At 38.6% G+C, this 27444-nt stretch overlaps 1 long non-coding RNA gene across 1 annotated transcript in view; it reads right to left on the bottom strand.

Moving 5' to 3' along the window:
* LOC121480079 overlaps nt 1-27444 on the bottom strand; it is a 214805-nt gene that overhangs the window by 10198 nt on the left and 177163 nt on the right. The window contains exon 5 of the long non-coding RNA XR_005984891.1: nt 7722-7769. This is a non-coding gene — a long non-coding RNA (uncharacterized LOC121480079). The remainder of the gene's footprint in view (nt 1-7721; nt 7770-27444) is intronic.

The following is a 27444-nucleotide window of genomic DNA, read 5'->3' as shown; positions in this document are numbered from 1 at the left end:
TTTTATTTATTTATTTGACAGAGAGAGAGGTGGGGGGGAGAGAGACAGTGTCCAAGCAGGCAGAGTAGTAGGCAGAGGGAGAAGGAGGCTCCCCGTTGAGCAGAGAGCCCAAGAGCCCAACATAAGGCATAATACCAGGACCCTGAGATTTTGACATGAGCTGAAGGCATATGTTTAACTGACTGAATCACCCAGTCACCATAATTAAAATGTTTTATAAGTAAATAGCAATGTGAGCACTAAATACTAAATTTGTGCAATGAGATTAAAGCTACTTTCATAGGGGGCAGCCCCGGTGGCCCAGTGGTTTAGCGCTGCCTTCAGCCTGGGGTGTGATCCTGGAGACCCGGGATTGAGTCCCACGTCGGGCTCCCTGTATGGAGCCTGCTTCTTCCTCTGCCTGTGTCTCTGCCTCTGTGTGTGTGTGTGTGTGTGTCTCATGAATAAATAAATAAAATATTTTTTAAAAAATAATAAAGCTACTTTCATAGGAAAATGAGTAGCCATAAGTGCTTGTGTTTGAAGGGGGAAAAAAAATTGAAAATTTGTTTAACACTGGAAGCTACAAGGGAACTGCCATGCAAATGTAAGATAAATAGAAATAAGGAATTGATAAGAATAAAAGCATATGTAAATACTATACAACACCAAAGCAGGGATGCCTGAGTGGCTCAGTGGTTGAGCGTCTGCCTTTGGCTCAGGTATAATCCTGGAGTCTCAGAATCGAGTCCCACATCCGGCTTCCTGCATGGAGTCTGCTTTTCCCTCTGCCTATGTCTCTGCCTCTCCTTCTCTCTTTCTCTCTCTGTCTATGAATAAATAAAATCTTAAAAAAAAAAAACACACCAAAGCAAAAACTCTCAATTGATTAAAATCTTGCTTTTGTTTTTAAAACCAACAAATTCATTAAATTTGTAGGCTACCTGCTTAGAAAAAAAGAAAGAAGGCAAAAAATCTGAGAATGAAAAAGACAATAATAACTACTAATATAGAGGAGGCATTCAAAATATATATTACATACATTATAAAAATACATTTGAAATTTTTTTATTGAAATAACTGACTTTATAGAAAAATATAAATTCCAAATTTAAATCAACAAAGCAGTAACTATAGAAATACTTTTAAGTAGTCAATTTTGGGGGCTCCTGGATGGCTCAGCCAGTTAAGCATCTGCCTTCTGCTCAGGTTGTGATTCCAGGGTCCTGGGATCAAGTCCAACAATGGACTCCCTGCTCCACAGAGTCAGCTTCTCACTCTGCCTCTGCCTCTCTATCTCTCATGAATAAGTAAATAAAATCTTTAAAAAAAAGAAGAAGAGTTCAATTTTCTATTGTTGTCATACCTAAATTGCTTCTTTGGTTAGTTCTTCAAAACTTTCAAGAAAACAGCTAATTCCTATGTTACAAATTCTTCTAAAAAATCATGTTGACTCCATCTACAAGCCCAGTGTAACCCAGTACTTTTTACACATCAGGACAACACAAAAGTAGAAAAAGAGCAATCTCACTTATGTTTATAGATCTCTCATCTTAAATAAGTATTAGCAGACCCAATCTAGTGGTATATCAAAAGAATAAGAAACTCTATGTCCCAATAATGCAAGGATACTTAACATTAGGAAATCTACTATAGAAAAGATCACAATTAGCAGATTTAAGTAGAAGGACAATATAATCTTTTAAATAAAAAATATGCTAGAAAAGTATTTAACAAAATTTAATACTTTATGTTTGAAATCAACCTCCCAATAAGCATAGATTAATAAAATGTCTGTAGTTATTTTCCTTAGATTGAGAAAATACTTATTAAAAAAATCTACACTAACATTACTTTCTAAAAGCATTACCATAAAAGAATTAAAATAAGAATGCCTACTATTATACTTGCTAATCAACATGGAACAGGAAGATGAGAAAATAAAGATAGAAACAAATATAATGTATAAATAGTGAAAAAAGAAATAAATCTGTACTGCTTCTATCTACCAAAAATCCAACAAAAACTACTAGCCAACTATTATCACTCATGGGAAAGCTCTAGAAGTGACTGAATTGGGTAACCAATAATATACAAATATCCAGAAACAACAAAGTAGAAAATGGCATTATGGGAAAAGAGATCACAAAATGCAGTAAAAACTTGGAGCAAAATCCAAGAGGGAATATGCAAAATGAGAAGAAAATAATTTTTTAAAAACTGTAGAAGCAAGTTTTTGGTTAAATAAGAAATAACAAATGTTGGTGAGGCCATAGAGAAAAAGGAACCCTCATGTGCTGTTGGCAGTAATGCCAACTGGGGCTGCCACTGTAGAAAACAGTATGGAGTTTCCTCGAAAAAATTAAAAATAGAACTACTCTACAATCTAATAATCACACTACTGGGTGTTTACCTAAAAAATATGAAAACATTAATTTGAAAAGATATATGCACTCCTATGTTTATTGCAATATTATTTACAATAACCAAATTATAAAGGCAATCCAAGTGTCCATTGATAGATAAATGGATAAAGAAGATGTGGTATATATATATACAATGGAATATTATTTAGTCATAAGAAGGAATGAAATCTAGCCACTTGCAACAACATGGATGGAACTAGAGAGTATAATGCCAGGTGAAATAAGTCAGTCAGAGAAAGAAATATACCATATGATTTCATTCATACGAATTCAAGCAACAAAACAAAGGAATATAAAAAAGAAAAAGAGAGAGAGACAAACCAAGAAGCAGATTCTTATTTATAGAGAATGAACTGGTGGTTATCAAAGGTGGGGGGTGGGGATGAGTGAAGTAAATGATAGGGATTAAAGAATATACATATCATGAGTACTGAGTAATGTACAGAATTGTTGAATCACTATATAGTACACCTGAAATTAATATAACACTTATGTTAACTATACTGGAATTAAAATAAAACTTTAATAAAATAAAATAGATGAAAAAATGTAAAAGCTCTATCCCAAATGTATGGAAAGCCAAGCCATTTTCTGCTTGGGAAGACTTACAAATGTTAATAATATTTAAATTATCAGTAAATCAATCACTTCCAATAAAAATCTCAAGAAGATTTGGGATTCTACAATTAGAAAGAATGTAAAATACTCAGGGATAGGAAAGATCTTTCTACAAAACAATATAACTATAAAGACTTGTTGACAAATAGATCAGTGGGATAGATTGTAGAATGCAGAATTCGTTTTTTTTTTTTTTTTTTGACGCTTTAACGGTTTATTTTGAAGGTTATTTTAAAAACAAAGTTAAAGACAATCTGAGAAAAAAATTGCACAGAATACACTCATTAAATAAGTATGGTGATTAAATCAAAATAAGGGAAATATGTTTTCTTCTGCAATTCCGGAAATAAGTTCTGTTGTCCTGAAGGTTCTTATATTTCCAAAAAGGGGGGGGGGGGGATCATGGCAATTAAAGCTGCCTCTTAATCATGTAAATCTACAGTAGAAACCAAATTTTTCTGTTCTTCCCAATTAAGTCAGTTTCGATCTTCAAACTGTGCCTTGTTTTTTAAAAGATAATGCTAGAAATTCAATGGGATTTGGTGGTCTTTCTTTTGCAAGCACAGCAAGGCCCTGTAATAAAATAGGCACAACTGTCTGATCCAGGTAGGCACGAGTTGAGAAACCAAGAAACTTACACTGGTTTGACAGTGGTCGATTACATGTCCCCACAGTTCCAACGTGCCTGTTCACCTGCCCCCTCCTTTCCCGACCCTTCTCTACTGGCTGCTGTTTTAAAGTTTGCCCTAACCCAAATTTGGATTTTTATTACAGATCTAAAGCTCTTTCGATTTTATACTGATTAAATCAGTACTGCAGTATTTGATTAACCAAGCTTCTGCAGATTTTGTGATTCATGGGACTTTTTTGATGTAAGAAATACTTCTTTATTTATGCATATCCCTTCCCATGGTGATTTTTTTTTTCCAGAAAAAAAAAAAAACAGATCCATATTGTAGTATATTTATCCACAGTGTAGATGGTTTGTGTTTCCCTAAAAACTTGTTCAGGCCCACCTGCTCCCAGGTCTGGACCATCTATTTGGTGGATACATAGGAGATCCCAGCCATCACTTATCTTCTAATACTGCTGCGTTTCTCATTCTCCTTGAGGAACTTGAGATTAGGTTCCAGCATGGCATTGTCGCCCCTGCTGCAGTGGGGTCCTAGTAACTTCAGTGCCCAGGTCCTGCTGTCATATCTACAGCGGTTCTGACTTCCCTGGACTCGGAGAGAGAAGTGCTAGTGAAGTACTTCAAAGCTGACCATCGTGGGGCAAAATTTGAGCAATGAGAGGTAGGGGACAAGATTAAGAAAGAAGCCTATACCTAAATTTCTTATTCTTTCCCCCCAAATAGCCTTACTAGCCTCAAAGGACTGATAAATTGGCCATGATTTTTCTTTTTTCTCCTGAAGCTAATGGCCAATTCAGTAATTGACCATTTTGCATTTACTTTCCTCTTCTTACACCTTTTTATTGCCCCATATTCTGGGGGCCATGGTTTGCATCCTTTACTAAATTGTTTTCATATAAACCTTGCTCAGATTATGTGTTCTAGAAAATCCCAAGCTAAGACACAAAAATAAGAATATGGAAATTTTGCACGGAGAGAATATATTTACAACACTTAATGTGTTAAATCAGAAAGAGCTCTTAAAAACAACAACAACAAAAAGGAAGAACTCTTGAAAATGAACAACAATACAAATACGCTAATTGATAAATCAGCCAATAGTCAAGGTCCAGTCAGTAAAACAGAAACACATTAAGTATTTTGAAGAGGGGATTTGATATAGGAAGTTGGTTACCCCAGGTTGGAGGGCTAAGGGAGAAAATGGGTAACACTGGAGTAACCTAGATGTGTTAACTGTAGGAACCAACTATCACTTCTCGAGCTGAGGACACAAGAAAAGAAAGAGGTAAAGTTACCAGAACCTGTGAAGGGGGGCAGATGTGACTCATTCTGGGGAGGCTAGAGAAGCCCATAGTTGCAGCTCACTGCTGCTCCTGGAGCAATGCTCACAGCAACAGGAAAAAATGTGATGTAAGTCCATTTTCCCATTCTGCCACTTTCTAATCTCCCCTAATACAGCCTCCCTTACACTGTTAGACTCAAGGAGTAAGAATGACTGAGGAACCCAGTTTTCAGAGCTCCAATTCCAGCACAATAGAGCTAAAATCTAGAAGGGTGGATTTGGAATTGAGCTACAACAGGTAAAAAATCAGCGAAGTAACAAATAAATAATTCCTAAAGAAGCCAAATGGCCAAAAAGATTGCGAAAAAGTTGTTTTTCATCTCACTAGTGGCCAAGCAAATGCAAACTGAAATAGCAATGCCATTTTTCTACTGCCAACTTAGAAAATGAAGTGATAACATTCAGTATCGGCAAAGGCAATGGCGTGGGGGAATGGGTCAAATCTCAGGTTGTGGATGCATGTGTACGTTGTTCTAGCCCTTTGGAGGCATCAGCAGTATCTGCGAGAGTTTAAAATAAGTGTATTCTTCAGCCTGGGAAATACTGGCCATGTGGACACAATGCAGCATTGCTTGTTAACAGTAAGAATACCAACAACAAAAGTCCGTAAGTGGTCTCCTAGAAAGAATACAACCTCATACCGTAGAGTGCTTATTCGGGGAAAGTAACAGAATTGAGAGGGTAGAGTAGGCTAAAGGGAAGCTTTTACTTTTTAATCTACAAATGTATCTGTTTTAATTTTTTACAAGAGTATAGACTCATGCTCTGCAACTGGAGGTGAAGCTTTAGTGTTAAAAAATAATTATTTTTAAATGTTTTATTATTTTTAACATATTCTTTAAAATAAAATCAGTGATAAGTTACTAAATTTGCAATAGATAACTTTTCGTAGGACATATTCTATTGAATGAAAGAGAAAGAAATGACACCTTAGTCAGTCTTGGGTATGCCCATAATAGAGGCATCATGAAGTGCTAGCCACCCTGTGTATTATGGTGCAATGGACTGAGAACTGTTGCATTGTACCCCAATACCAAGAACCAGAACTTCTATATGACTAAGTCTTTGGTATGGTTTTTATTTTTTGTTTTTCTTTTTTTTACCTTCCAGCATTTGTAAAGTATTTGTCATTGTCAGAATCTCTTAGAATTATCTTCAGAGTAGTAGACATCTTAAAAACCACAGAAGCTAGAGAAAGACTAAGTGATGTATGGCTAAATTATGTTAGTGACATAGCACCCAAATTTATTATGCAGAAACTCCAAGACAAAATAGAAAAACTTAAAGGGCAGCTTCTCAACATTTATTTTATTTTATTTTAACAGGTCTCCAGTAGATTTTTTTTTTCCCAGACCTGGAACTATAAGCCTTGCTTCCAATTTTCCTGTTTAGATCATTAAGCTCTCACTGTTTAAAATACTTTAAAATACTATTTAAAATAATAAGTACTTAAGGATTAAGTAAACAAACAAACAAACAATAGAATAAACAAACAAAAACTTGTATCGCTACTGGTCCTTTAATTGAAGACCAAGAAAGCAATGTTAACACAAGACCCTCTCCTGAAACCAAATGTGTAGTCCACAAATTAGGTTTCTCAGAAAGACGTAAATGTATAGAGAGAAGGGGTTGTAACATAAGACATATTGGAATGGAAATCCTCTTCACTACCTTGTCTATCATAATGTACTTTAGGAAGAAGCAGCAGAACATCACAGAAAGGGAAATGAATAGGAAAGGGAACATGGACTTTGATTTCTGTCCAAAGATACAAAGACCCACTGACTGAATAGCCCATAAAACAAACCCTCAGTTCTGTTCTCCAGATTTTTTTGAACTAGGATTCTCCTAGTCCAGTCCATCTCTCCATTCTAATCTTCTTGCCCCCACATCACATGGAAGCAATAGGGAACAGAGGAGAGAGCAGTGGACTAGGATGAAGCTCAACCTTCTGGCCCTGGACTTGTCATTTTTTTATAGCAGTATGACTTTGGAGACTTCTCTTAATCTTTCTGAGAGCTTTAGTTTCCTCATTTATAACATGGGAATCGTATCTGTCTCTCCAGATCAAAAATGTATTTCTATCAAAGCCACAGAAAATGTTACTGCATTTATCATTTCCATGACTTCCTTGCTGGGATCGTGGGGACTGAGGTGACTCCATCATTTAAGTTAACTGTCTACTCACCAAGGGTGATGACCCACAATGAAGCTAAAGTTATGGCCTCATAACATTTCAGTGTCTTACCCTTTGAAAACCATGATGGGTTATTCAAACCACTCATAAATAGTAATTCTAATATAAAAATTCCTAATTCTTTAAGGCTAATCATCTTATCACAAAATATTTTGTATAAGGAGGTTTTGCTGGAGTTAGAATGTCCCAAAAGTATAATTCCCAAGTTTGTTCCTCACAAACTAATCTCATAAAATGCTTGGGAATGGGGGAGAGACAATCCTAATTAAGTTTGGGAATAATCCCTACACTAATTCCCTTTGATAGTCACAATAAATATTAGCATATTAAGGACTCTGAGAAGTAGACACCTGTGTAACTTTAACCCAATATCTTCCAATTTTCTTTAACTTAGGAAGCCATTTGATCTTAGCATTGGATCCCTGAGTAGTGGAACTAAGATAAGGATATGAGTCTAAATATTGTGGAGAAGGGAAACAGGACAGAGAAGAAAGAAAATATAGGGTATGTTAATGAGCAGCTTACCTCTCTGGATCTCTTTCAGGACTTGAACACACCAGAGTGCTGTCTCACCTAAAAGGCAAAGAAAGAAGCTGAGGTTTTCATCTACCAACTCCCATCTTTGGCCAAAGGCTAAGCCCAAGGCTATCAACCCTTCAGCACCTCTATTTTGTCCTGCATATGGGTTGTGCTCAAAGAAAGCCCTTAGATACAGAGTTCCAGGAGCTAGCAGGAGGAAGCCATGAGTTCCTGGAACAATGTATGCCGAGAAGAGACAAGTGGCTATTGCCAGGTTGCCCATACACTGTGAGACAAGGTGATATCTGCACCTTGTAGAACTAAAATCACATTGGCACACACTTTCAAGAACAGTTTTAAAGAATAATAAAATCTGATGACACCAATCTAGGGATTATTTTTCCTGTTAGGTTGAAGGGAGAGGAAAAGTGATTAAAAAGAAGAAGAAGAAGAAGAAGAAGAAGAAGAAGAAGAAGAAGGAGGAGGAGGAGGAGGAGGAGGAGGAGGAGGAGGAGGAGGAGGAGGAGGAGGAGGAGGAACAGAGGACACTAAATATGATTGTGTTAACCCTATTTCCCTTCTGACCTCTAATGGCACTTTGGTCTCATTTCTATTATGACTTGCTGCAATGCCTATAATCTCTAATTGTCAGTTTTCCTCTCAGCAAACACTTAAGGAACATCTACTACATGCCAATTTCTGAGCCACTAACATGAAGTCCAACAAGCCATATCCTATATTCCATACTCTATAAAAGAGAGCATTTTTCTTAGCTGAGACTGAGAAGTTGAATCAACCAGGACCTTATCTCCAAGGATACTGAGTCACATTTTAGAGACTTGGGTCATCAAAGAAACAGCCCGTCTAGAAAATGACAGCACTCATCCATCCAAAGGAACCATCACTTACCAGGTCAATACCACTGGGTCTGTGCAGAAACTTAAAACTACCCCAACAGCCTATCAAAACAAGTCACAGGGAAGATAGGGAAGGTGAGGGCAGAGATAACCGTAACATAAGCACAATGCTACCAGCTTTAATGTCCAGCAGTAGTTCACAAAGAACAAATCGATAGTGATTAACTCATGTGACATCATCTGAACCACAAGGTGACAACTGAATTATGGAAATGAAACCCAGAGAGTTTTCCCTAGTGATTGGTGATAATGAGCATTTCTTAAGTTACTCTGTTTCTCCATATACGCATTCTTTTGACACAGTTGATTACTGAGATCTGGCCAGGTTAAGAAGCATGGCTAGACTTCAAATGAAGCAAGCTTAATAAGAATGCATCACCGCTTTGTACCTGTATAACTCAGGTCAGTCAGTAATTCATTTAGGAAATATATGAGTGTCTCCTATGTGTCAACATAAGACAAAGTCCTGCCTTCAGGGAGTTTATGTTCTCTTGAGAGTACAGAGGTAATTGTCATTCAGTACATTAAATGCCATAATAAAGGAATTTCTGGATTGGCTGAGAGACACTATAGGGCAGGCATCTACCCAGTCTTCAGGGGTGAATGAGGATTTCCAAGAGGAGATATTAGGGTGAACAGGATTTGGCTGATTTCTCTCTCAAAGTGTGAAAAGAAAATAGTTGAAGTGGCTTGAATAAAAGCTTTGCTCAGCTCATGCACATCAGAGGGGATGTGTGAGAGGTAACTCTGAGTCAAAGCAGGGCCTGAGTTCCATAAGAATGAGTGTAAGAGAGGCAGTATGTCTCTGCAGTGGGACTCAGGTAACTGTTCGTCTTTAACTGCTGCCAGAAAACTCACAGAACAGTGGGTGATTGCTTGAGTTCTGTTCTAGTTTTTGTGCCTCTTGCTCAAGATTATCTGTGCAATGCTGTTCTGATAAATGTCAGAACATTACTCTTAAGAACTGTTTTAGCAAGTCTAGTAGTTTTCTTTAATTAATCATGGTTCAAGGGCAAGGAAGGCAGCCCTATAAGAAAGGGGAAAATTAAAGAGATGAGGGTCAGAGGCAAGAAAAACTGGAGACCTCTCCATCACGTCTATTTTTGTCCTTTTACAACAGGACATTAACGTCATGAGTCCTGCTTTCTCCACCTTAAAGGAAAAAAAAAAAAAAAAAAACCAACGCAGGAAGGCACCATCTATATACACAAAATGCTAAGTTAGGCTTCCTAGGGGCTCAGAAGGGGGGTGGTTTTACCTAATCCCTCCAGCCTGTGTGTTCAAGGTCTGCATGAAGGATATGACCAGTAATATTCAAATGTTGAAAGATAAATTTAAAAGAATCAGTGTGAACATTTTGATATTTGTATTTGTTCATGGACAGCCAATGTCTCTCTCTCTCTCAGGATTTTCTTCCTTGAACTCATGAAGTCTTATATCTGAGAAGAACAAAATTGGTAAATATGTTTACAATGAAATATGAATATATATACAGAATGTTTATTAATATTTTATTAATAGCTCTTAAGATCTGCTAGAATGAGCATGATATGTGTCAGGTTCTGCCGGTTGAAATAAAAGACTCAAAAGTGGTTTGACATTTTTAGAAGAAAGACCCAGCCTGTACTCAAGCTGTTGTCTCCAAAGCCATGAATAATCACAAATATAACTACACATTTTAATGACAGAATTCTTGAACACAGAAGGTAGTGAAAAATCCTACATAATTCAATCACATTGCCAAAGTTAATTTTTATGTTAAAGTATGTGAGAGATCATGATGTTTTCTGGAGCAGGTCACTTTTCCTTTCTGTTCAAGGGGACTCAGTTTCTTCATCTGTGCCATAAAGGCATTGAAAGGGATCATTCAGGAGATATCACCTCACATCTGTCGGAGAGGCTAAAATAAAAAACACAAGAAACAACAAATGTTGGTGAAGATGTGGAGAAAAGGATCCCTCTTGCACTATTGGTGGGAATGCAGGCTGATGCAGCCACTGTGGAAAACAGTAGGGAGGTTCCTTAAAAATAGAACCACACTATGGTCCAAAAATTGCACTGCTGGGTATTTACCCAAATAATACACAAACACTAAATCAAAAGGATATATGTATCCCCATGTTTATTGCAGCATTATTTACAATAGCCAAAATATAGAAGCAATTGAAGTGTCTATTGATAAGTGAATGGATAAAGATATGCTATATGCACACACATACACACAATGGAATATCATTCAGCCATAAAAAAGAAAGAAATCTTGCCATTTGCAACAACATCATTGGACCTAGACATGAAATAAGTGACATAAGTCAGTCATAGAAAGACAAATACCACGTGATTTCACTCATGTAGAATTTAAGAAACAAAACAAATAAACAAAAAAGAGACAAAAAAAAAAAAAAAAAAAAGCCAGACTCTTAACTACCTGAACAACCTGATGGTTACCAGAAAGGAGATGGATAGAGGAGGGGTGAAGTAAGTGATGGGGGTTAAGAGTACACTTAGCATGATGACTGATGAATAAGGTATAAAATTACGAATCACTATATTGTACGCCTGAAACAAATATAACATTGTATGTTAACTATATTGGAATTAAAATAATAAACAAACAAATAAATAACATAGTAATTATAAAAACTTAACGGGATCATTGGGAAGAGTGATCGTTCCTTAAGCATTTCAACACTCTTGTATTTGAGCTTTCCTGCTAGGTAACTGTATAGAGATGGTTTCAGCTCTGGACCTCCTGATTTGACTTCATAGACAAGTTCTTTCCTGCAGATTACAGTTTTTTCCCACTTTATGACATTCAGAATCCAATCTGAGGACATTGAATTGTGATGTAGTCAGGAGAAAAGTGGAAAGCAAGAAATGTAACTGATTTTTCATGAATGAGTGCCAGGCCTCCAGGCCTGGGGACCTAGGTATTCTTGGATATTAGAGAAAGAAAGCCCTTGTTTTCATCATTGACAGCAGAATCATGGAGAAGGAAGATGGGTTACAATAAGTAGAATAGTCAGAAAACAGAAAACTTGACTGGTCAGACCCCAAACACCTTATTTTGTGTTTGAAAAGACACAAAAACTAAGAGAAAACAGCAGACATCAAAAGAACTTGATAAACTGGAAAGCCTAAAAATTTTACCTAATGGTCTCTTGGGTGGCTCAGTCAGTTAAGCATCTGCCTTAGGCTCAGGCCATGATCTCAGGGTTCTGGGATGGAGCCTCACTCAACAAGGAATCTGCTTCTTCCTCTCCCTCTGCCCTGCAACCATCCCTTGTGCAGTCACTTGCTCTCTGTTTCAAATAAATAAATAAAATCTTTAAAAATACATTAAAAAGTCACCTGTTGTAGCTCTTTCTAGACCTTTGCAAATGGATTCCACTATGTTATCCAGCCTAAGGATTCTCAATGAGCATACTAAGACCAAGGGTACTCCTACGGAACTCATTGGAAAGGGATTAACCAATCCTTTGCATCTCAAATCTACTTCAGGTACATCCACTTCTATTCTTGGGCCACTTTGATATAAAACTGTTTGCAAAATTTGAGTCATAATTAAATATTATACTTAGTATAAATACCAAGTATTTATAAAAATAACTGTGACCTAGACACCAATAATTAGAAAACAGTTTTAGAGTGATCAGTTAACCAACCATCATTTGCAAAGGTTGCAAGTGAAATTTTTTTTTTTTGAGATTAAAAGTGCTTTGTTGTTATTGCTGTAGCTGGGATTTGGGGGGCTAGTTTTGTTTTGTTTTGCTATTCAATAATTTTCAGCATGATAGCCTTGTCCTGCAGATATCTGATTTTTGCTTAGTTTTCAAAACCATTTCTTATTTCCTTATTACAAAATGATACATTTTTACTTCTTTATGTCTCAAATTATCCAGTAAAAATATTTTTTTTAAGAAAGAGAGAGAAAACACAAGCAGGAAGGGGCAGAGGGAGAAAGAAAGAATATCCCAAGCAGGCACCATACTCAGTGTGGAGTTCGATGGGGTCCTCAATTCCATGACCCCAAGATTATGACCCAAGCTGAAACCAAGAGTCAGATGCCCAAATGACTGAGCCATCCAAGTGCCCCAGTTCTTAGGTGTTCCATGAAAGAGTTCCCACTCAAGAAGAATCTAAGTGCAAAGAGATACATCACAGGCTCTTTCACCCTACAGAAATATTCCTGAGTCTTAACCTAAGTCACTGCTACTTTATCAATTGCTCTACTCATCTATTCATATTCCTTCCAGGAATGGAAGCCATACAGCTTACTTTGTATATATGACTTTACTATTCCATTGTTTTATTTTAAAGATTTTATTTATTTATTCATGAGAGACACAGAGAGAGAGAGATGCAGAGACATAGGCAGAGAGAGAAGCAGACTCCCTGGGGGGAGCCTGATGTGGACTCAATCCTGGAACTCCGGGATCACGCCCTGAGCCAAAGGCAGAAGCTCAACCACTGAGCCACCAGGCATCCCACTATTCCATTGTTTTCATCAATACAAACTTACCATTCCATAAAATGCTTCCCCAGGTAAACCACTTATTTGCTCATTATAGAAACTTCCCAGAATTCTTCAATAGAAAATATTAACAGTTTGCCCACCAACATCCTTTGAAACCTTCACTTAAAATCCACACTTTGCTGGTTCTACCCATCCTAAACTTAATTATATCATGATCTTCACGTAATTCTAATCAAACCCCATATTTAAAGGTAAGTAGCACCTTTCTTATAACTCTGCCTAACCATTTATTTTATATATTTTGTTTATATAACTTGCTTTGACACTGGCATAAAGGCCTTACCCCAACTCACATCATGGTAGAATGAGAATTACACTAGAAATCAAGAGTGTTGAATCTTGGGGTATATGGATGGCTCAATCAGGTAAGCATCCAACTCTTTTTTTTTAATATTTTATTTATTTATTTATTTATTTATTTATTTATTTATTCATGAGAGACACACAGAGGGGGGTGGGGCAGAGACACAGGCAGAGGGAGAAGAAGGCTCCATGCAGGGAGCCTGACATGGGACTCGATCCCAGGTCTCCAGGATCAGGCCCTGGGCTGAAGGTGGTGCTAAACCACTGAGCCCCCCGGGCTGCCCAGCATCTAACTCTTGATTTCAGCTCAGGTCAGATCATGATCTCAGGATCATGAGATTGAGCCTGTGTGGGGCTCCATGCTCTATGGGGAGTAGCCTGAGATTCTCTCTTCTCCCTCTACCCCACCCCTCTACTTGCACATGAGTTCACCCTCTCTAATAAATAAATCAGTCTTTAAAAAAAAAAAGTGTTGAATCTTGGTATTGGCTTTGCCACAAACTGGAACCAGTATTTTTCCTCTCTGAGTTTTTGCTATTCTTATTTTTAAGAAGGTGGGAGTTCATTTATTCAGCATTTATGCAATAAATACATATGTATTAGGTGTCTGCTATGCACCAAGCATTGTACAATGTTTCCAGTTCTTTTTATCATTTCTGTAATATTCAAAACTTAACAAGGGTCATGACAGAGCCAAAAACACTGACCCCTCAGGGCCATGGTTCACCAATTCCTGGCTTCACTACATCATAAACTCCAATATCTCTGAACATGACAATGCTAAAAGTCACACCCCCACTATGGTTATAATTACAGTTAGTTCCTGAAAATGAATTAATTTGTGACATGCTAGTTAAGTTTTGGATTCTATTTATAGAACATACAGAGCAAAAGAAAAAGAAAATTAAGACTGTCAGACTCCAGCGACCAGCAGGACATGTTTTATGCATTATTTTTAATAATTTTCCTGTTAATTAATGCTTGTTCTTATACTTTTAATGAAACAAAGAATATCTAAAAGTTTTAGTTCTTTGCAAAGGAAGTGCATCATGTCCTGAAGATTTGGCTGCTGTAACATTCTTCCTAAACTTTTTCTTCATGCACAAGAAACTTCCAGCATTAAAAATTTTTAACAGCCCAAATCCTTAGGGGTTGAAAAAGTAGAACATTTAGACAGAGTATAAGAGGCAAAATCTAGTTAGAAATTGCCCAGGAGAATCAAGACAAATACAAAATGCTTAAGTCCTGCTATAAAAAATGTCAAAATAAATAAAATTAGCCTAAAATGACCCAGTTAGATATCTACTCTGCCCAGAGATTGCTTATCAGTGTGTGACTTCATATCTAATGAAGACAGAGTAGTTCGTTGATAATAGCTGCAGTGAGTTAAGAGACATAGGTTCAAATCTTTGCTCTCATACCAACTAGTGTGCGGCTTTGTAGGACACACAACCAAACTTCCTGAACCTGTTTCCTCATTTAAGAAGTAGCAATCATAAAACTTATCCTGCCTACTAATTCGGAAATGAGACAACATATGTAAAAGTGCTCCAACATTTTAAAATGTCATTTCATTATGAGGAAATACCATGAACTGCCATGTATCACTTGTACAAGCTACGGAGGCAATGCATGAGAATCAGGTTTATGCCTAGAAATGTTGGTGTCTACAAAAGACCTTGTGGTTGACTCTTTATCATCTACTTTATAGCAATTGACTTGAAGTTAAGCCAATCAGTCATGCTATCTGAGTCCCTTGCCAGTGATTTGTTCAGAGATGAAAGGCACATTGGGTAAGTTTGGGTCAATGAAACACAGGGAGAAGCAGACTCAGAAACTAGTGTCTCTCCATTAGACATGAAGAAGTGTATTGCCCCTAGGCAGGGGCTGGGAGCCCTTTTGTTTTCATGTCATAAAGTAAAGCAGATGAAATCTAGAAAGACGGAGTGCCTGGGTGGCTGAGTCGGTTATGTGTCTGACTCTTGGTATTGCCTCAGGTCGTGATCTCGGTGTTGTAAGATCAAGCCCTGCACTGGGCTCCATGTTCAGTGTGAGTCTGCTTGACATTCTCTTTTCCTCTGCTTCTGCCCCCACCCCTGCTCCCTTTCTCAAGCAAATAAATTAAAATCTTAAAAAAAAAAAAAAAAAGAAATATAGAAAGAATCTGGATATCTGGAATTGGTGAAAGAAACTGAATGCTGCTCTCCTTAATCTTGCCTTTAGCAGAAATCTGGGTCATTGGGTGAATTATAGGATTTGTTTGGTTGCTTTCACATGACACACAAGAATATCGGTGAAAAGTGTAATGTTCTTTTGGTGAGGCCAAACCACAGCACCCAAAGTCACTCCAGCTTGAACAACTGTCTTTGAGGTCTACAGGACATGCTCCTATTTGCTTTGAAGAGGGAATGTCTTACAGAGAATATGTCAGTGCATTCAGGCAGGAGTCATAATGACAAAGGTTACTACCATATACCCAATATGATTGTTCCTTGCAATAGGTAATGTCATCTGCCAGGATGACTTTCAGGAACCACTAAAATGTGTTAACTTCTACCATCCACTCAACAGATACTGTCTGTCAACCACCCACTCTCCTACAAGGGGACTCGGGTTGTGATCTTCTTTGATGTTTCATCTATTCCACAACTAAGTGCTCTTGTTCTATTAAAAAAGGGGGGAGGGGTCAATGAAATGGTATAAAGCAAAGAAATTACCACTGTAGTAAAAATCATTCAAGAATATTTTCTGTTTGCTCCTCTAGTGGCCTCTGTAACTAAATAAGACAGCAAAGGCAACAGATGATCTGCCTTTTGCATTGTCTCACACCTCCCTTTTTTCCCCTTGGACTCATTTGTAAATACGCATATGAATTGTGACATCATATGCTACATTGTTTCACTTCTCAGGATGGTTTTCATTAAAGATTGTTCCCAAATTCTTAGCTGTATGATATGCTCAGCATACTAATGAGACACTCAGGGAAAGGTGTGATTCAGAAAACTTAGACCCCAAAGATACAGATGTAGTGAAAAGCCAAGAAACCTTTACCCCAATGTTTCTACCAGGATGTCAACATTAGACATACTGTGGAAGAAGCCTTGGTGTCCATCAAAAGATGAATGGATAAAGAAGATGTGGTCTATATATACAATGGAATGAAGTTAAGAAGCTTTTGCACAGCAAACGATACAGTCAACAAAACTAAAAGACAACCTACAGAATGGGAGAAGATATTTGCAAACGAAATATCAGATAAAGGGATAGTTTCCAAAATCTATAAAGAACTTATTAAACTCAACACCAAAGAAACAAACAATCCAATCATGAAATGGGCAAAAGACATGAACAGAAATCTCACAGAGGAAGACATAGACATGGCCAACACGCACATGAGAAAATGCTCTGCATCACTTGCCATCAGGGAAATACAAATCAAAACCACAATGAGATACCACCTCACACCAGTGAGAATGGGGAAAATTAACCAGGCAGGAAACAACAAATGTTGGAGAGGATGTGGAGAAAAGGGAACCCTCTTACACTGTTGGTGGGAATGTGAACTGGTGCAGCCACTCTGGAAAACTGTGTGGAGGTTCCTCAAAGAGTTAAAAATAGACCTGCCCTACGACCCAGCAATTGCACTGTTGGGGATTTACCCCCAAAGATTCAGATGCAGTGAAACGCCGGGACACCTGCACCCCGATGTTTCTAGCAGCAATGTCCACAATAGCCAAACTGTGGAAGGAGCCTCGGTGTCCATCGAAAGATGAATGGATAAAGAAGATGTGGTCTATGTATACAATGGAATATTCCTCAGCCATTAGAAATGACAAAGGCCCACCATTTGCTTCAGCGTGGATGGAACTGGAGGGTATTATGCTGAGTGAAATGAGTCAATCGGAGAAGGACAAACAGTGTATGTTCTCATTCATTTGGGGAATATAAATAATAGTGAAAGGGAATATAAAGGAAGGGAAAAGAAATGTGTGGGAAATATCAGGAAGGGAGACAGAACATAAAGACTCCTAACTCTGGGAAACGAACTAGGGGTGGTGGAAGGGGAGGAGGGCGGGGGGTGGGGGTGAATGGGTGACGGGCACTGAGGGGGACACTTGACGGGATGAGCACTGGGTGTTTTCTGTATGTTGGTAAATTGAACACCAATAAAAATTAATTTATTTTAAAAAAAAGAATATTACTCAGCCATTAGAAATGATGACTACTCACCATTTGCTTCGACATGATGGAACTGGAGGTATTATGCTGAGTGAAGTAAGTCAGTTGGAGAAGGACAAGCATTATATGGTTTCACTCATAGGGGGAATATAAAAAATAGTAAAAGGGATTAATAGGGAAAGGAGAGAAAATGATTGGGAAAAATCAGAGAGGATGACAAAACATGAGAGACTCCTAACTCTGAGAAATGAACAAGGGGTAGTAGAAGGGGAGGTGGGTAGGGGGATGGGGTGACTGGGTGATGGGTAGTGAGGGGAGCACTTGACAGGATGAGTACTGGGTGTTATACTATATGTTGGCAAATCGAACTCCAATAAAAAAAATATACATATAAAAAGTAAAGAAAAAATATACATATAAAAAGAAAAGAAAAGAAAACTTAGACCAAAGTGGGGCTCTGTTTAGCATCACAACCAAACATAGAGGTCTCTCCATAGGCATGGGAAAGATTCTCCAGGGGAGCTAAAAACAGCAGGCAGCCAAAAGTAGTAAAAAACCAAGATTTCAGATCCAGCCCCACCCACTATCCTTTAACATCCCACCATATTTTCTTTAGCAAGGAAAGAGAGCCCATAGCAGGCTACGTCCCTTAGTAGCTTCTTTGGTTTTTATTAATTAATCGATTTAACATTTATTGGCCTCCTACTCTATGCCAGGTACCCGCAACAGCCCTACTCCCATGTTCATCAAAAGAAACTACACAGAAGACACGATTATTTTTCAGTCTTTTCCACGCCAATATAAATTTCTGGTACATTAAAGTTAAAAAGTCTTTAACTTTAAAAACTTTTAAGGATGGCCAGGGAATCTAATCATGATTCATCATATTATGCCTTAGGAAAAATACACTGTGAGTTCCAAACAACTGTCTTTTATTTGTTCATAGTTTTGTCTCTACCTTTTGTTCTCAAAAGGATTTTAAGCAGTGAGTTGAAAATAAATAGGAGAACTCAAAAGTCATTTTTTAAAAGGAAGCCATATTGTGGCAGGGATAAGCTATTAAAATCGAACTCTAAATCAGTTAAATAATTAATTGAACAAAAATATTTTCAAGTTCCTACTAGATGCCATGCAGTCAGTATGGAATGAGATAAAAATTCCCGGCTCTCAGAAAACTAATATTCTAGTATGTTGGAGCAGGGAAGGTAGTAGAAGGTCTCAGTTAACAAGAAGCACATATAGGGAACCCTGGGTGGCGCAGCGGTTTGGCGCCTGCCTTTGGCCCAGGGCACGATCCTGGAGACCCGGGATCGAATCCCACGTCGGGCTCCCAGTGCATGGAGCCTGCTTCTCCCTCTGCCTGTGTCTCTGCCTCTCTCTCTCTCTCTCTCTCTCTCTCTGTGTGTGACTATCATAAATAAATAAAAATTTAAAAAAATATTAAAAAAAAAAAATACAAGAAGCACATATAATACCAAAATATCCCAGACAGTGATGGGTGCCATGAAGGCAGTATGAGTGCTGTGGATCGAACAGCATATCCCCAAAGGTATGTCCACTGGGACCTAAGAATGTGCCCTTATTTGGGACTAGTGCTTTTGTAAATATAATTAGTTAAGTAAAAATGAAGTCATCTGAGTTAGAGTAGGTCCTAAGTGCACAGACTAGTGTCCTTTTAGGAGGGGTAGGTGAACACACAGAGGAAGATACCCATGCAAAGGTAGAGTCAGAAACTGGAACCAAGGAAAGCCAAGGATTGCCAGCAATCATCAGAAGCTAGGAAGCTAGGAAAAGACAAGGAAGGAGCTATAAATCAATAGCCCTTGATTTATGGCTTCAGAACTACCATTCTTCAGAGCCAAGAGATAATAAAGTTCTCTTGTTCCAAACCACCCAGTTTGTGGTACTTTGTTACAGCAATCCCGAGAAACTAATACAATAAGTTAGAGTGACCGGAAGAGAAGTTGGCTAGTGTAATTAGGCTGGATGAAGTCCCCCTTCTCAGGAAGTGACAAATAAGCTGAGATCTGCAGGACACTGACTTTCACGCTGAGCTCCCTGGCAGACAAAGCAAAAATAAGGCACAGTTGTTTCTTCATTCTTAAAAGCAAGCGGCATATTCATGTGAGAAGACAAATATTTTAATAATTTCCTTATAAGTGAGACAGGAACCTTGTTTTTAAGTTAAAAATTTTTTTTGTTGTAAAAGCCAATCTCGCTCTCTTTCTTCTCAAAAGCTAAGTTTTAAAAACTTAAGACACTCGGCTGGTTGTAGAGCACCCCTCTTTTCCTGGGAGTAGGGAACGTCTTTAAAGGCAGCAGGTCTTAAAAAAAAATAAAATAAAATAAAATAAAATAAAGGCAGCAGGTCTTAGTAAGTCAGAGTGGAGAGGAGGCCTGGGTCTCAAATGTTATAAAATGAAATAAACTGTGCTTCATTCACAGCTTATTTTACACTGCCCTTAGGAAGTAATGGGTATCATCTGCCACTCCCCAAAGGTAAATAATTTAGTGCAGAAAATACTATATGCTATGAATTATATAAAACAATGCATTTTGCTGCATGGAGAAAAATTGGAGCATGCGGTCTTAAAACCATTAGCAGAAAGAAACAGAAATGAAAAGAGATGGCAGAGAAGACCAAAAGGGCCTGGAAATCAGATCTTACAAGATGGAGAGTCAATGAGGTGTGAAGAGATGCAGGAAAGCAGAATTGTTGCTCTTGAAGCCATAGCCTTGATTAAATATCACCATTTTAAAAAATGTCAGCTATAGAACATTCTGTGAACTTTTCAGTGTGTACAGCATTTATTCTGAATTAAGGCAACATAGCTAATTCCATTTCTGCAATCTGCAGAGATCTAAAGACGGAGAATGGCAGAAGATTTGAATAAAAACCTTACCTCTTCCCCATTGCATGCCTTTTCAATAAAATAGATATGATTTTCAGAGGCCCACTGAGTCTGGGCAGGTCAGGTCACAGGCCTCAACCTTGCTTCAAAAGAGCAGCTTCTCTTATCAGTTTACAGATGATCTGTAAGTTCATTTTTTAAAGAGATCTACCGTTTTGTGGAGTTTTCTTCTTTTTTCTTTTTAATAAAAAAATCCCACTTATTTATACCCAAAAGAACAGCAATAAAGCCATAGGGATTTGAGCTTTATTGCCAGAAACTAAGCTCCAGGAAGGATTAGCATTTTATTTTGCAGAAAAGGCCACCTTAAAATGGACTTTGAAATCTGCTATAGCTTGAGCAGAAGAGCGCCCAGCAAGATCAGAGATTCCATTGGTCAGCTGCTCAGGAGACTGCAGAGAAGTCACTTACCTTGGTGAATTCACCATGGTTCATCTCTGGCACCTGCCTTTTGACATTTCAGAACCTAAATTTTATTAGCCCTGCAAAAGCAGACCCAGTGATGTGGAGTTGGCTCAAGTTAGCCCAAGCTAAGTGAGACTGATTCTAAAACCAGGGGCGCAAGTGATTTGTTCATGTGATGAGAAATAGGCATGTCATGTGACCTATAGCTCTTACGCAGACATGACTGAAGTGTTCTCTGCCTGTAGATAAACTCACATGAAATGCCAAAGGATACTCTCAACAGGAAAGACTGTTTTAGTGGTGCAGGAAAATAAATGATCAAGCATGTTCACATTTTGTTGCCAATATCCACTACCACTGATTCCTAGCCTCCCAGAGAGGGAGGCTTTGGCACAATAGGTACCCTAGGTACTTCCACCCACCTAGCTCCCCAGTGTTGGCACGGCAGGTAGAGAAGAATGGAGAAGTACAGATGCTGGCCATCTTGGGCTTCTGGGGACTCATTCATCAGCTGGCGTTCCTCAGACACAATACTTTTGATTGGCTTAAGTCTCGACTGAAGTGACTGTCCCATCTCAATCAGCAAAACAACCTCTTTTAGGGACATTTAAGGTGGAGTGGGCATAACCTATTTTATGCATCCCCTTTGGGGATGAGGATGGTGGCTGCACCTGAGATTGCAGAAGAAGCCAATCACATTTACATATTTAAATACTTCAATCATTCTTATTACTTTAAACTTCAAATTCTTCTTGCTTGTGTGCATTTCAAGCAGCCAACCTGCCCTTAGCAGTTATTGCATCTTATTAAAAGGAACACTCTCTCATAATCAATTAAACTCATTACCTCGAATATTCAATTTCTGCCAAGCCACAGTTTAAATAATCACTTCAAAGAGTCTGTTTGTGAACATCAGGCCCACCATCATTACTGAGTGCACTCACACACTTTTTGGATGTCTTTTCTAGGCTAATGGGCTCCATTCCACTCACATCCGTCCCTTTCTCAACATGGTATGATACAATGAGTAGGTTTCTACTTAATGACTTGCAATTACATGCCAGTCTCATCTCTCTGAGGATAAACTCAGATAACCTTATGCAAAGTTTTGTGCACCCTCATAACTGCCGGCAGTGCCAGAGTTAGAGGTGAAACCACAGTTTAATCTTGCAGCTGGGTAATAAGAAGCCACAGTGTATGTAGGCTTTACCAGTTTAACTCTCGGAAAGCAATCTTATTTTTTTGGTAGCTCCACTGGGGCTCATTTCATGTCGACAGTATTGATAACCTTGGTGAAGTCTGGGACAGTTACCCAGCTCTTGTCTCTCTGCCCCAAGCCCACCACTGCATGCTCTGCTTTGTGGTGCTGGGTCTGGGACTCTGAAAAACATCTTTCTCTTTCATCTGAAAAGGAAACTACTCTCAGGCACGTGCAACTTGGTTAGTTGAGTGCAAAAGTTTTTAATTACTTGTTTTCCAGTTACCCTAAGTTTTGTGGTTAATGTGAAATCACCAACATTTGGGAGACCCTACAGACCCAGAGCCAGGGCTTTATGAGCTCCAGGACTGGGGCTGTCACACGAGCTTGAGGGCTAAATCCAACCTACCACCTGATTTTGTGAATAAGGTTTTATTGGAACACAGGCAGGCTTATTCATTTCTAGATTGTCTATGGCTGTGTTCATACTATGGTACAGTTGAATAGTTGTGACCTCCTATATCATGCACAAAACCTAAAATATTTACTATCTAGCTTTTTGTTAGAAAAAAAGTAGACCATCCCCTGATGCAGAGGATCGCAGATCCTTATTGCTACCTTGACACAGGTGTCTACATCCTACCCATCCCATTTCCATCCACTCTGGCTCTCACAGGAGACCTATAGTTAAACCAAAGCAAGTCAACTGAGCCCAGGACTGAATCGAGAGCTACACATCAGGATGAGGATGAGGATGAGGTAAAAGCTCTCCATTTACCCAAGAAAGAGTCAGCATGGGTTATTAATGGCAGTAATGATTCCAGGAGAAAGGAGAAAGAGTGACTCTTTGATCTTTCGAAGGCAATAGTCATCTCAATCAGAGAAGACTTTCACAGCCAAGTCTGAGCACTTTCATCCCTCTCTCAAATATGCACCTTGACTTTGAAGCATCCAGCAGCTTTTAATCTTTCCGGCCTCTTAAAAGTAGAGGCTAGAAAGTAGAAACCCTCCTTGTTAATGTTCTCCCATTTCCCAGAAGCAGATGAAAGTCAAGTTATCATAGAGTTGTGTTGTTGTTGTTGTTGTTGTTGTTGTTGTTGTTGTTTATTTCTGACCATATGTTCAGTTTAGGGCTGGAAAATGAGTAGAGGACTCAGAAAAAAATTGAACATATAGTACCCACCTGAGGAGCCTGAAATCTGTATCAAAACAAGATTTACACACTTGAAAAGGGAGGAAACTGCATAGTGCATGAAAGTAGGGCCCATTCATTCATTCAGCAAATATACACTGGCTCTGAGGAGAAAATATATGTGTATACATTTCACATTTTTACACACACATACACACATATGTACACATAGCATATGTATATACACGCATATATACACATATGCTCTGTCCTCAAAGGAGTTACTAATCCAGTATGGAGGTGATAAATCATTAGACCAAATCATTATAGTATCATTTCATCAGTGCTGTAAAAAGCACAGGCTTTTTTCAATATACAGGAGTAAATGATTACCCTAGAAGGATTGGGAAGGATTTGGAGAAAATATATTGGAGCTGTCTTACAAATGTCTGGGAGGTTGTGAGGAAGGTACAGGGCAGGCAGAGGCAAAAGGACCACCACTGTCAAGGTGCCCCGTCCCTCACTCACCCTGATGACCATGGGCTTCATGGGGAAGCCAGGCAGTGGAAGGGAGGACCGAGAGTTGTGGGTTTCACCAACTCTTAGGGATGTTCAGTGGCCTTACGATTTCCACTGGCACAGAAAAAGGGAAAGTGACACCCAAGGTCAGGGTCTAGGTAGTTCACTTTAACAACAAGTTACACTGGGCACACCCTTGTTTGCAGTGACAAGTCTTTTCCCAGAGATGCATCAGAACCTCTTCTATCTCTGTATGTAATCCTCATCCTATCACCAGCAAAACAAAAACAACAAAAAACAAGAAAAAAAAAAAAAAAAAACAGGGTAAACTGCCCCCAAATGCCAATGCCAATTTAGTTCAGTTTTCTCCCCCAGGACGTGTTTGTTTTCTCTGAGTTCACTTCTAGTCTTCTGTGATTTTCAATGCGCAGTTTTCAGATGAGCTGGCATCGCCATCACCTGGGAACTTAAAAAAAATGCAGATTCTCAAGCCGTACCCCAGACCTCCTGATTCAGAAACCTGGGGAGTGGGGACCAACAGTCTGTGTTTTAACAAACTCTTCGGGGAACTCCAATGCATGCTGAAGTTTCAGAACCACTGGGCCAAACAGTTCTAGGTGCTGGAGAATACTGCTTGGAAGCCTAGAGGGTCTGCTCCATTCAAAATAAGGAGAAAGGAAAGAATTCTGACTCCACTATTATTACAAAAACAAAAGGGAATATAGACGATATGGTCTAATCTATTGAGTGGACAAGACAGGGTTTTAGAAGGCTGTGAAACAGTAACAAGAAAGAAAAGAAATTGACTGCATGTCCCAGCCCAGGCAATGAGATAAAAATACCTGTCCTTATTTTCAGGTAAGTATAACCCACTTACTCCAGCAGAGAGCATTGCAAAATCCCAGAAACTTGGAAGAGCTAAAACTTTGCTTGGTTTGATCCTACAGTGAAAGTGAAGAAGCAGAAAAATAGGCCATAAATGTAGATTGGGGGCAAGATCATGATAGGCTCGGCCCTCCTCCTTCATTGGGGCTTTTACCCTATAGACAACATAGGAATCCACTCAAGCTGCTTTTGTTGTCTGAGCAGCATGGTAACGTAAGGAGGCCTGGGTTTTAGAATATCCTGGTGGCAAAGCTGGGGTAGGGGAGATAAGATGAGAGAGAAAGATGAAGGCATCTCACTTAATCTATTATTGTTCCAGGTGATAAGAACTAAAACTGAGGATTCCACAGAGGGATGGGAAAGAAGAGTCTAATTACAGAGAACTTTCAGGAAGAACTTTTAGAACATGGTACCAGACTGGATGTGGAAGCTACAGGGAGTGGTTAGTAAGGTTTCTCCCATTTCTTCCTTGAGTGTGGAATAGGTAATGGTGCCACTCATCATGGTAGGTAATACAAAGGAGGAAGAGAGTTTAGAAGAGAAAAACGAGTTTTATTTTCAACAGATAATTCTTATGGAGTATGTGTAAAATTAACATAGAAGTAGCTAATGCCATCTAATTTCTTTACCTAAAAAGGCAGGATGCATGTAGCAAACTCACACTGTGGTTCAATCTTCACTACTATATCACACCCCCATGTGATACATGGGTGTCTGCCAATTTATAATATGAAAGAGGAAATTTTAATGATCAATAGAGGTGCTTTTTAACACAGGTTTATGTATGCAAGCAATCAGGTTTGATTAATAAATTGAGCCATCCTGGAAAATATTTCACATTTCATAGGAGTTATTTGGGAGATTATTTTCTGAGTGATATTCTTAACCGGCTTTTCAGATCTCAGCTGGTTTAGGCTGGAAATTAAGCCAATTTAGAACAAATCCATCATGTTATCTGACATCTCAGGGTTACAAAGGATAAGAATTAGAAGACACAATCAGTTATCTGACAGCATGTGATGTGAATGTCATGCAAATTAACAAAGAATCCCTTTGCCAAGTTTTAATCAATGGCAGTGAATTTAAAAGAAGGTACCAGCTCTGATAATAATGCTGTTTCCTTAATCTCTCCATACACAATTGACTCGACTTGTCTCCTCAAACTACTTAAAACAAAAAACAAAAAACAAACCTTAATTCCTGGCATTCTTAATCTCGTCTTCTATTTTTGATCTAGGGAAGCTGAAGGAAATGTGTCCAGTGGTGTAACTCTTTTGAAAAATGGGCCAGTGTAATTTCAGACAGGTAGGATGCCTCCGCAGGACACTGGGAGACTCACCTTTAGTCCCTGAGTTTGTTTTTGTTGAACTTGTAAAGTGAGTTAGTAAAAACGGAGACATATGTTGGTAGAGGCCCTCTCAAGGCAGTTATTTGCTCTATTTTATGTTTATCTTAACTTGACTAGAAAGAGACTATCTTCTAAAAGCATCCTGGCCACCCAGTGAATAATATTTGGTATGAAAGGTTCAAGAAGCAATTAGTGACGAGAATGTAAGCACAAGAACAAGAGCAAGTTTGCAGAGAAATCATTTGCATTCAAACAGCCTCAGAGCCATTGGTCTAATAGGACTGGATCAAAGTCTTTTGATGCTAACCTCTCAATGAACCTAAAACTGCTGAGAGGAAGAAAAAAAAAAGCCTGCTTTGTATTCTGGGGAAAATGATATATATATACTATGGTCAGTTTGAATACTCTAGATAAAGAAACACTTGGTTGCAGACATAGTTGCTTGGGTAAGAGTATTAAAGCATAGGGGCATCAGATCCTTAATGAGATGACCAAATACCTTTAAGTATTGCATCAGAGCAGCAGAGGGGTATTTTTTTGATGCCACAAGGAAAAAAATAAATAGAAAAAGTTCATTGTCTGAGTGAAGTAAGTCAATCAGAGAAGGACAATCATCATATGGTTTCACTCATACGTGGAATATAAGAAATAGTTAAAGGGATTATAAGGGAAAAGAGGGAAAATGAGTGGGAAAAATTAGAGAGGGTGACAAAACATGAGAGACTCCTAACTCTGGGAAATGAACAAAAGGTAGTGGAAGGGGAGGCGGGTGGGAGGATGGGGTAACTAGGTGATGGGCACTGAGGAGGGCATTTGATGGGATGAGCACTGAGTGTTATACTACATGTTGGCAAATTGAACTTCAATAAAAAAAAAAAAAAGAAAGAAAGAAAGAAAAAGTTCATTGTCCTTAACTGGAAGGTGAATGGTCCTGGTGGTCAGGGAAACAAGGGACCAGCAGCTATTCCCCTCACAGTCCAGTCTTTTAAATTTGGACCCCTGCCCTGGGACAAAAAGGTTGGGACTAGGGAAGGCAAGAGTAAGGCAAAATATTTGTGTGTATATATGTGTGTGTGCGAAATGGATGCAACATCCACTTTCCTATAAGAGTAGAGGTTTACCTAAACCTCTAGCATGAGAGGATACTGTGAAAGGAACAGCTGACATAGGATAAAATCATTTTACCTTAACAGCTCATGTAATGATCTTGTCAACAAAGCAAACAATTTCAGCCCCCAAATTGTGGCTCTCAAGAAAGGGGTAAGTGCCCAGAAGGTTGATCATAATTTCTACATACTCCCCCACTGGGCATGGCCCAGCACTAGGCAATAATGGTGTGCAGAGTGAAAAGCACAAGGTGCATAACCTATAGATTGAATGACGGGTAGCCTCTA

The sequence above is a fragment of the Vulpes lagopus genome, chromosome 2 (assembly GCF_018345385.1).
Source record: "Vulpes lagopus strain Blue_001 chromosome 2, ASM1834538v1, whole genome shotgun sequence".
Taxonomy (NCBI): domain Eukaryota; kingdom Metazoa; phylum Chordata; class Mammalia; order Carnivora; family Canidae; genus Vulpes; species Vulpes lagopus.
Note: the sequence above shows the minus strand (reverse complement) of the source record. Positions and strands in the feature narration are given on the sequence as shown.